This window comes from Nycticebus coucang, chromosome 23 (genome assembly GCF_027406575.1).
Source record: "Nycticebus coucang isolate mNycCou1 chromosome 23, mNycCou1.pri, whole genome shotgun sequence".
NCBI lineage: Eukaryota > Metazoa > Chordata > Mammalia > Primates > Lorisidae > Nycticebus > Nycticebus coucang.
In genome coordinates, this window is record NC_069802.1 from 20,931,294 (window position 1) to 20,943,362 (window position 12,069).

At 37.1% G+C, this 12,069-nt stretch overlaps 1 protein-coding gene across 3 annotated transcripts in view; it reads right to left on the bottom strand.

The window, feature by feature from the left end:
• PCDH7 (protocadherin 7) overlaps positions 1–12,069 on the bottom strand; it is a 422,039-nt gene that overhangs the window by 41,265 nt on the left and 368,705 nt on the right. The window lies entirely within an intron of this gene.

Consider the following 12,069-nt stretch of genomic DNA (forward strand, 5'->3'; position numbering starts at 1 on the left):
TAATTCTGATATATGAAATCCAAATACGGCATAGGGAAATGGAAACTACATGCACCCTCCCACCCGGTGTACAGACAGACTTACATGGAGTTTTGTACATGAACTTTGACTATAGTACTGATGTACTTTTCATAAACCCTTTTGTTTACAAATTCTTCTCATCAGCATTTCATTTTCACAGTAAATCAAAAACATCATAAATACTGATGCTTCCGGGAGTTCTGCCTCTTCTTGTTAATCTCACAGTCCCAGCGTGGCTGCCAAAGGAAAGCCCTTCATTTCCAAACTTTGCACTTGACTTGGCTTAGACTGATACCCGGTGACACTATTACTTTGGATTTAGGATATTATATGGGGATACACAGGAGTAAAAGAAAGGATAATAAATATTATTTTAAAAGTGGATACATTTTCAGGCTACCAGATATACCAGCTTTCATTTTGAAGTAACAATCCTAAGAATGGTGCCTACTGCTGGAATTCTTAATATCTTATCCATTTTAAGTCATTCTCTCTAACTGGAAGATATGAAAACATTAATAAGGCTTGAGAAATGCTCCATATGGATAATATTTTAGTCATTAGGGTCAGAGCTATGTGAAGTTTTTCATGCATAAGAAGATGAGTTTGTTGAGAGAAAATGTTCCTACCATGTCCTTTCATTTGTAATGCAGAATGATGCTGGGTTTGTCTGTATTTTACCAGGACAGTGTGCAGACTCAACGTGCACCCCTGGGGACCATCTCATATATCTTGGAACCACTCAATATACTTTGCAGAGACTTGCATTTATAAAAAGTATGCTCGCTGCCTTTATGGTATGTGCTCAGTTTTGAAATATTTTATTTGAAAGGGAGATTTAAAGGTCAATGCTCACTCTCCCAAGATAAGACTTTTCCTGCTTAGAAATAACTGTCCAATAGGCAGGGAATCAAGATGCATGTATTGTCAAGAAGTTAAAGTGATAAAAAGAGTAGTAGGTTTTCCAGAACACCTGAATATATAAGGTTTAAGGCATTTCCATTTAGATGGACAATTGTTAATTGTTTTTTTTTCTCTTATGCTTATTGCAATAAGGAAAGAAACATGTGTCCTGGTGCCATTGATACCACACGTCCCCTCCAAATCTTCTCACTAACATAGACGACAATCTGAATTATACTTACAGGTATAATTTAAAGTGAAGCCTAGAATAAGTTCACTAAAAAAAAAAAAGACAGTCTTTTAAAAATAAAATAAAAATACCATTTTAGATATAGCAATTCAAAACCCAGTACATAATTAAATACATATGATGGATTTTAGTGAGTGCTTAATGCATGTAAATTTTCCTTTGACAATTCAAATTTAAACTCACTTTAGTTCTTATAAATCTTGCAGGAGTATAATTGACTTAACATTTTTTTTTACAAAACAGCTAATACATTACTTTCATTTCTATCTGGATTTTCATACAAATGAGAATAAGAGATGGGAAAAGAAAAATGCGACCTGGTAATAATCAACAGAGCAGCAGCGAGGGAAAACCAAATGCATTTTTCTCCTCTCCTGTGCAGTCTTTTGTATAAGTTTTTGGTGATTTTGAATATGATTCATTACAAACCACACAGCAAAGACGGTAAAATTAATTTTAGAGTTGCAAATATTCTGATAGGAATCAGCAGAGAGAATGCTCCAGGCAGAAATTAACAATTTTTCTCTGGAGATTATGAAACCAATTTTCCACATGCCAAAGATAAATGCATGGGCAGAATGATCTAGATAAAAAAGCATTTTTCTATAACTCAAGTGCAAACAGTTTCTATCAGGCCCCAGTTCTGTTTCCCTGACTCATCCGCTTATAACTTGTCTGGAGAAACAGACCTGAAGGAAAAGAGAGAGGCAGAAGATCTGGAATCCAGTCCTGCTGCAAATCCATCAATTCGGCTTGCTTCTGTTAACGTTTCTGTAAGTCAGTTTTCTCTAAAGTAAGAGACTAGATCTAAGTTATCCCTGAGATTTCAGGAGCTCTAAAACACTGCTTCACACTTCCAGTAATTACCACATGAGAAAGGGTGTCTCCCCCGATAAATTCCTGTATGTTATCAAGATTCCCCCCGTATTCAAAATTCACAAGTTATGAGTGTGTTACCACATACCCAAGTAATCTGAATCTATGTAACTGCACACTTGTATTAGGGTCGATGATCTCGTCTAGGTCTTACTAAAGTTCATTGCCAATGGAAATATGTAGCCATTCATTTACATTTTTATGTAATGCTGACTTAAATCATCTCTCCCAAGTTTTCTCCAAGATGCGTCAGCCAAGCCAATCTCACTACAGCCCTGAGTCTCAGCTACAAGGCTCTTCTTTCGCGATCTTTGGAGCTCTATTTCATTTTTAACCCTCAACTACAACTTTTTATCCTATTGTTGGGACCTTTCCTGAGTCTAAAAAAACATCAGAGCTGTTATTTTCACATGTTACATGTATTTGTATGCATTTGGGTGTGGTGGCTGCGGTGGTGTTTATGGAACACCTCCTTGGCAGAGCTGCAGGAATGAGACAAACTCAGGCCCTTGGCTTCTCTCCCTCCCTTTTCCCTCCCTTCCTTCCATCAGCATAAACCTGGATACTATACTCCTGGATTATTAATTAATAAACCTGGATTATTACATTAATGGCAAAGGGTTAAATGCCATTAATGTAATAATCCTATCTCTTTTTCTATGGTAAGGCACAGGTACTGTAAATAAATAACCATTTTATATACGATTGATACCCGGGACATACACAGAGTCATCTTTTCATATCTCAGGCTGTCAGTGGGTATCGTGAGTAAAGGCCTGGGTTTAAGGACGAAAGGAAACTGTACACTCCACTTACTGGCCATTTCGTCGTGAGGACATTTCTTAGCTTTTCAGGGGCTCAGTTTCTCCACATGTGAAATGGAGATGACAGTATTCTCCTCTTCAAATTTTTAGTAACAATTGACTAGAGAGTGCAGCACTGTGTCTGACCTACTATGCAATAAATAAATTGCCTACGATGTACTTTTTTTTTTTTTTTTTTTGCAGTTTTTGGCCGGGGCTGGGTTTGAACCCGCCATCTCCAGCATATGGGACCAGTGCCCCACTCCTTTCAGCCACAGGCACCGCCCCGCCTATGATGTACGTTTATAGGTCTCTGTAAGCCTGTGCATGTTTTTGTGTGTTTCCTGAGATCAAAGCTCCCCTTCCTTATCATCAATCCTTTGTCCTATCACGTACCTTGCATGCAGGATATATTTAATAAATATTTCTGAACTCACTACTTAGAATAAATGCAGATGTGACTTTTTTGAGTATAAGATCTACCTATCTAGCCAAAGAAAACACCTGTAGGCAGAGCTCTCTGCAGCCCCCTGTTGCTGTGTAAGGGGCATCCACTTTACCAGAGAGCAGCAGAGGGAGCCAAACTCAGAACCACAGAGCAGGCTAAGACTGACTTCACCTTTGCCCCCTTTACGACTGCATAACTAAGGCATGTGAGGTGCTCTGTAGCTGTGTACACCACCATAGCTATCTCTCATCTCTCTCTCTCTCTCTCTCTCTCTCTCTCTCTCTCTCTCTCTGTACGGTACAGGCTGAATTGTGTAGCCTCTTAACTCTTAATTTGACTATATTTGGAGCTAGGCCATAAGAAGGTAATTTAGGTCAAATGAGTTAATAAGGAGCCCTCGTGCAATAGGTCTGGTGTCCTTATAAGAAGTGTAAGAAACGGGCGGCGCCTGTGGCTCAGTGGGTAGGGCGCTGGCCCCATATACCAGGGGTAGCAGGTTCAAACCAAGCCCCAGCCAACTGTAACAAAAAAATGGCCAGGCATTGTGGCAGGTGCCTGTAGTCCCAGCTACTCGGGAGGCTGAGGCAAGAGAATTGCCTAAGCCCGGGAGTTGGAGGTTGCTGTGAGCTGAGATGCCACAGCACTCTACCGAGGGTGATAAAGTGAGACCCTGTCTCTACAAAAAAAAAAAGAAGTGCAAGAAACAACTGACGTGCATGTCCACAGAATAAAGACCATGTGAGGACACATTGAGAGACTGGCCCCCTGTAAGACAAGGTAAAATCAAATGCATTAAACCTTAGTCTTGGACTCAAGCCTCCAGAGGTGCGAGAAAATAAATTTCTATTTGCTAAGCCTCCCAGGCTGTGGTGTTTTGTTACCGTAGCCCTGGTTAACTAATACACTCTGCATCACGTGTACAATGCTGGTAATGCACTGTGTACGTACCTAGCTGATTTATTCTACTTTAGAGCCAGAAGGGACTCTTCGAAACAAAGTTAACTTCCTTGATAACTACAGCAAGAAATAAAACCAACATTTATATTGTGGATTTACATTCCGTCTGTTAAATAACCTTGTCATAGCCATGCAGTAACTGACCACACTTTCATGAACCAAAGTGGCCTGGCACCAGATTCCACATTATAACCACAACATCGTTCTCCCTAGCACTACAGCCATGGTTAGCTTTTGGTTTTGCAAGAATTGGTTCATCTCTTGAGTTATTGCAAATTGAGCAAAATAACATTTACGTTAGAAGGTGGTTGGGAAAATCAGACCTAATGCATAGAAACTGGTACACAAAAGGTACTCAATAGATGGCCGTTCGTGCTACGTGGTGTTTTCCAAACACTAACTCAAATTATTCTAGAAACACATTTCACAAAAATAGTCTGACTTTTTCCAGTGAAAAGTCCTGAGATCTAAAAGCAAAAAGACTCTCAAAGATTATACAGTTTAAAAATGGGAAGAGGAAAGCTAATTAGAGGCCCTGCCCTGCCCATGTGGACGCTGCCATTGCCCAGTGGGTGAGGCAGCAGCTGCTGGAACCCAGGTTCAATGCCCTGAGTCCATATCTTATACGAGGACTTTAGGCTACAGAGCTACCTGTAAATATATTCCATTAAGATAATATATGGGCTGAAAGTCCTTTTCTAGAAAACATTCATTTAGATTAAGAGTCAATTTGCTTTGGAACATTTAAATTTTCCAGAGAAAGACTAAAATGACTGTGACCTACACTTTAAGGTCCCAATAAACCATCTAAGTTTAAAGGAAACTTCCTATTTTGTAATTAAGACATGAGCAGATTCTTTTATAGTTAACATCTGAAAAGAGAAAAATACACATAAAAATACACACAGTCTCACCTGCCTTTTAATTAGGCCAGCTCTTTTTTCATTATACTTATTTGATTTATCCTGTGGACAACAACTAGAATATAAAATAATTAAATTCATGAGAGGAATTACAGAAAAAGATTGATTATATATCTAATATATACATTTACACAATCATATATATGTGTTACTTTAGCAAACAAGTTATATAAACACACACACACATGTATTTTTACAGTTAGAAGTCATGGTCTAAAAAATGGCAGGATGGCACTTATTTTCTATTTGTTATTGTTTAGTGGATGCAAGATGAGGCAACTAAAGGATATTTGCTGTTTTATAAAATAAAATTATATAACAGTAATATAAAATTCTCTCTCTCTGTATATGGATACATACACTGTCAGAAAAACTTAGTGAAAGAAAAAAACAAAGAAAGTTATTAATGTTCTCACAATGGTCAATTACATACTTTTAGAGATAGTATACTTAAGGTGTTTTATTTCTTATTTGTCTTTCCAAAGTCATCGTAAACTGAATAACTTATGATCCAACACGAAGCAAAGATCATAGAATCTACCCATCCGGAATGTTCTTTTCCTCACTCTAACAAATGCCCAAGCTTTGAAGCAAACAATGTCTCCCCAACTTCGTTGCAATCCGGGGACTTGCTCCCTGTATCCATATATCCATTTCTGCCTGAAGGCATGAGTTTCGATTACTCCTACACCATCGTCTGAATGTTCACAGCTATGAAATTACTTATTTGTTTTTAAAATCTAGACATATATTTTACTCAGCATCCTGAGGCTGTAAAACCCACATGTTGATTATAGGCTACCAAAAGAAATTCTAAATTTGCTACCCTTTAATTTAATTGACAGTGTCCACTTTTGCTCTGTATTTTGGGACAAGGTGAAAAAGAGGTTCTTTCAGATCCTTTTTATATCCCTCCATTGCTTCATAATTTTGTTCCCCTCTAGAGCCAGTGACCCGACTTTCTATTTTCATGTAAGCTTGCTCACATCCTTTTCTGTATTGGAGTGGTGACTCAAAACTTGGAAAAAGGTAAATATAAACTTGATTTTCTTGCATATCTGAGCTAAAATACATTCTAAAGGCCAGAATTAATTCCACCTGACAGCCCCAAGCTTCTCATGACAAGAGAAAAACTCTATATAATGCAAATACTTACGAATACTTTGGAGTTTATAGGGTGTTCTTTGCATATCTGATTTGCCTGTGTTGCATGGTAAAATATATAGGGAAATTATGTTATGCAATATTTTGGCACTTATTAAAGACGGATTCTTTCCTTATAGTACTTTTCCATTTACCTCTATCACCAACACCAAGTTAAACGCTGCATCTGATGATAGTAAGCACCACAGCTAGACTGCCCTGGGCTTTAATAGTTATGAATTTATAATGTTTTGCTTAAACTTTTTGTGAAGACTTATTTAACAAAGGGACAATATACCGATAAAAGGTCAAGTATGAAGCAACCTTTCTGCAGTAATTATCAAAAGAAACTCTAAACTAATTTTATAGCAAATCTATAAATTAACAGCGAATTTCCTAAATACCATTCCAGTGTTCAGGACATCTTGTTTTTTTTTTTTTTTTTTGGTTTGTTTGTTTTTTTTTAGATTTTTGTCTTTCTTTTTACTGTTTTAAAAGAATATTATTTCCCTTCCTAAATGGGAGGCTTTATCCCACGAGTACTTGGTTCTCTGATGGGACCTGGTATTTCTTTACTTTTAGAGGATTTTTAAATAAATACCTTTGCTAAAATTATTATTTAATGAACAATTTCTTAATGTTTCCTTACTAAAGGAAGGTCTAGACATAAGACCCTGACAGAAGTTATTTTGAAGGATCGAACAAGTACATATATCTTACAAGAACCTAGGTTTCTTTGGAGGCCTACACCAGACCAGAAAGGTTCTGGTCAGTAAGTTGATTCTAAGTAGGAATAATAAAAAAAAAAAAAAAAAATCTGTAAAAACCTTTGCAGGTGCCTAGCCCCCAACCCCAAGCTACTCCATTCCTTTTGATTCTTACCTTTAATCATACTCAGATTTGACACTATAGGGTACAAGTAAGGGTACTGGAAGAGACCCACTATACCAGAGAAATACACTTTGACTGAGTTACAAAATTGACCATGGGTCCAATCCCTAGAACCACAATTAATAGCCTAAAATAAAAGCAAATAAAATGGCACTCGAGATATTTAAAGCTAAGGTTTCAACCATAAAAAAACAAAAATACTCCATCTGGTAGATCTATAATTCAGTTCTCTGTTCTCTCTTTGGCTTTCATGCAGGTCAAGGTCTTTTTGTTTCTGAAAATATAAACCCAACTACTGTATTTGATTTTTCATCTTAGGGCTACACCCTTGCTAAAAAAGATTTCCAGTGTGGTCATCAATATTTAAACCCAAGGACCTTGTCTTTTCAAATGATGGTCGTATTAAATGGCAAATTGGCATTTTCTAGCTCTCAAACTTAGGTAACATATCCCCAAAGCATAACGCTTTGGGTAACATGGATCATAAAACTTAACCTGAATGTTTTCAAGGATTTAAAAGGAAATGTGCCTTGGCTACCGGCGATGTTTTGCAGGAGCCGGCTTAACTCTGTATACACATTTTTCTTTGTTTATGTGTTCCCTATCAGTGGTATCTGGATGAAGGGCGGCATTGTGGCTCATGCTCTTCCCGGCCCCATTTGCCTCTAACAGACGCTGTGAAACTGCTCCGGGTCCCCCTGCCGGATGTGCTCTGCTGATTTGCTTCTGCTTATCACAAATGCTTTCTGTTATCTCACTACGACCTGTCTGAGATTCTGCAGTATAAGCTAAAACATTTCTTGCCAAAAAATTACACATTTCTTTTCAGAATCCCTTGTGAGGATTTTTCCATCTTTAAGATGTGCTTTGCTTACCATGTCCCCTTCACCCATTTGTTTTAACATGTCCTTTTGCAATAGCTGGTGAAGCCATGGCCATGAAAGCTGTCATTTTAACACAAAGTCTAAATGGATTGGTTCAGCTTGATACTGGATGCCCGGAATGTTTCTGTTCCAGAGACTGCTACACATATTCCAATCTTCGATTCTGCAGATTTATTGAATTTTGATGATTTTATTTACTGAGATTTTGAGAGGGTACAGCGTCAACTTGTTTTCTCATGAGTAGTGGGAATCTACAATTGTTTTTTCACATACATGATTTCGCTTAATTCTTCTGAGGAAGAAGAGTCAGGTATTACGATCACTATTTTGAGGATGTGGAGATTGTACAAAGGGATGTTACAGGATGTTCAGAGAGTTGCCAATAAAAGCCTTAGATTCATGTCTTCAGCCATGTCTACCATGAACGGGAATAGAAGAACAGAGGGCAGAAGATGATGTAAAGATGTCAGTCAGGGCGGCGCCTGTGGCTCAGCGGGTAGGGCGCCGGTCCCATATGCCGGAGGTGGCGGGTTCAAACCCAGCCCCGGCCAAATTAAAAAAAAAAAAAAAAAAAAATGTTCGTGAGTATAGTTGAGAGAAAATGATAAAACAGATATGTAAAAAAAAAAAAAAAAAAAAAAAAAAGATGTCAGTCATCGGGTGATGATGGACTCAAATGACGCAAATAAAGGCCGACAAATGACATCTACATTATCTGTGTTACCTCGTGTTGTTTTGTTTACAATACTCTTTCACAGATATTAACTCACTGAATCCTCACAACAAACACAGAGTAAAGAAGTGACTCTTCGGCTCACGATGTTGCCTTTAAAGTGTAACTTTTCCAAGGTTGTACGATTATTAAATTGGTTACAGGAGGAACCAAAGATGACTTACAACAAATGTGGTGACTACATTGGCAATGATTCTTTAAGAAACGCTTATGTATGAGTTTTAAATTAAAATATTTATCTTCCGACCAACGAGTAGAGAGAGAAATTTCACCATACCTTGCCAATTTTATTTCTGTAACTTCCATGTAAAGCCACAAAAGACAAATAGGCCCTTTGCCTTGCTCTGGAAAATTCTACCTCTCTACAGTACCGCCTCAAGAAATAGACTGAGAGATGTTTTATGTTTAAGGAGCTCAAAGAGGTAGAAAGAAGCCCGTAATTCATTTTCTCCCTACCAAATTTCATTGTGCGTCTTCTTTAAACAAGAGTGATGCAGAAAATAGAATTAACTTTTTGACTGTGACTCAGGTCAAGAGAAAAGCCCACAGTGCAGTCATTGATAGCCCCTGAAATTGTATTGAAATGAACGTAATAAAAATGAATGTTTCTGCTATTTCTTTTTTTTTGTTATCACTAAGCTCTTATTGTAGGAGATTCAAATTAATTCCTTGTGGTTTATAACAAAGACAACTCCGTCCTGCTTGAAAATCAAGCAATATCTGTGGGAAATAAGAATAAAGCATCCATGGGCCTGTCACTGGACAACAGATTCCCTGTGGCACGTTACTTTTTGGCAGGTAGGTGCAAAAGCAAATACTTAATAGGGAAGTAGGACAGCCTGGTTAGACACAGCCTTAAAGTGTTTCTCTCTCTCTCTCTCTCTCACCAGAAAGGACAAAATATTTTTTTTCCCTCCCTGGGAAGACAAAATTAGGTAGTAGCACTGAACAGTCTCTGGTAGGTAGAGAAAGTTCCTCCCACACATTTCTAGCCGATTATAGAAATAGAGAAAAAAAAACTAAACATCAAGTGGGGACCTGTTTGAAATATTCTAAGTACAAATGGTTGCACAACTTGAAGAGAGAAGAAAAGGTCAGTGGAATTAGTATTGTGGCTGATTTTTCCCTGGGCCTCTCGCTCATTCAACCCATTTGTAAAACGCAGGCTCTTCAATTGTATCTACAGGCTCCCTGGATTAACTAGAATTCCTGGAAATGTGTGCAGAATTGCGTGCAAAATTAAGATTCTTGGAAATGCATAATTTTCCACTGAGAGGGTCTTTCACCCACGCCTTATTCACACAGCATATTATATCCTTAAATTAGTTAAGAGCCATTAGACTAGATGATCTCTAGGGCTCCTTCGATGGTAATTTTCTACCACTTTAATACAACAAATAGTTTCAGAGAAATGTAACCAATTCTCTCTGGAGAATAGAAAGATTATCACTATTGATGCCATTAGAACCTGGCCTTGTGTTTGTAGCTTTCTCTAATTCCTCATTTCGTCCTTCCCCAGTATCTTCTGCTCCCAAATCCTTTAAATTTCATTTATTATTTCACCTCTATTGCTGGCAGAAATAAAGATTTTGACAGTTTCCTTTTAGACATTTTCTTTTTTTTGAGACAGAATGTCACTATGTCGCCCTCGTTAGAGTGCTGTGGCATCACAGCTCACAGCAACCTCAAACTCTTGGGCTTAAGTGATTCTCTTGCCTCAGCCTCCCAAGTAGCTGGGACTACAGGTGCCCGCCACAACACCAGGCTAATTTGTTGTTGTTGTTGTTGAAGTTGTCATTGTTTTTCAGCTGGCCTGGGCTGGGTTGGAACCCTCCATTCTCCGTGCATGTGGCCAGAGCCATAATCACTGTGCTACAGGCACCAAGCCAAAAGTTTCCTTTTATATTTACATGGAAAATGATAATCTAATTTCTTGGAGATATAGAAATATGTGCATTTTAAAGTATGATCATATGGAACATATTTGTAGATTGCTTTTCTTGTTTATAAAGAAACCTTATTGCCCATCATTGTGCCAGACACTTGCAGAACAGGGAATTAGGCAGGTTCTCATCACGTAAAGTATGCAGAAAATCTAAACACGTGCATGGGGAAAGAATAGTAACTTCATCAGGCAATGGATTATTGAAACAACCACCGGAATGGAAATCATAGTACTTCAGACTGAGCCTGATTAGAATTCCGCAATGCAACTATTATAAATACTCCTAATTGTTCATTTCCTTTAATCATGAAAGCATTTAAGCTCTACTCTTTAATTATATACATCCAGAACCTCAATCCCTCTGTTTCTTAAGTTGTGAAATTCTTAAGTGGCAACTTTATTCACAAATTTGTAAGTAGAATGAGAATTATATATAATTATATATTATACGTTGGGTCAGTAAACTTTCCTCACAATAACTTAGAGAAGATTCAAATGGGAGTTAAACTTGGATATAAAGTTATCTTTTACATCAAGCTCATTTTTTAAAAATTTATTTTTAATTTTGGTACCATATAATAGTAATAGTTTATAGTATAGTATATAGTTTATAGTTTATAGTATAGTAATAGTTCATTTAAACCACAAATTATAAAACAATTATTGATCAATAAAAAATTAAAAAAGCATTGGGAATTGAGATGCTGACTCAAGTAACAGAAGTAATTAACTTTTTCACACTTACCTGTTTTCCATTTTCTAATCTCTTTGGGAAGAATTCAAGTTTTTGATAAATTGTTTCTATAAAAATTCACACAATTAATAAACTCTATAAGCATATACAGATATATATGTATAAGCCAAATAAAGATTTTAAAATCCTTTCCTGCCAATTAAATATATGAATGTGAAAATACACACTTCAAATTCACTTGGTTATCCATTTGATATCTTCCATTGAAATTCTTTTTTTTTTAAATTAAATCATAGCTGTGTACATTAATGCAATCATGGGGCACCATACACTGGTTTTATATACAATTTGACATATTTTCATCACACTGGTTAACATAGCATGCACTAGTAAGGGAAGACATTTCATTATTTTCCCTTGCGGGTTATAATTCATCAGCAAGCTCAGAAAGTTGCCTCAGCCTTTGGTGGCAGAACATTATAACAGCAGGTCCAGAAAAGTTTTCTGGACAATGGAAATCTAAAAAGTGAACACAGATAGAAATGCATGTTGAAAATGGCTGATCATTGTCTCAGTCAAAATTGTCATTATATTAAAA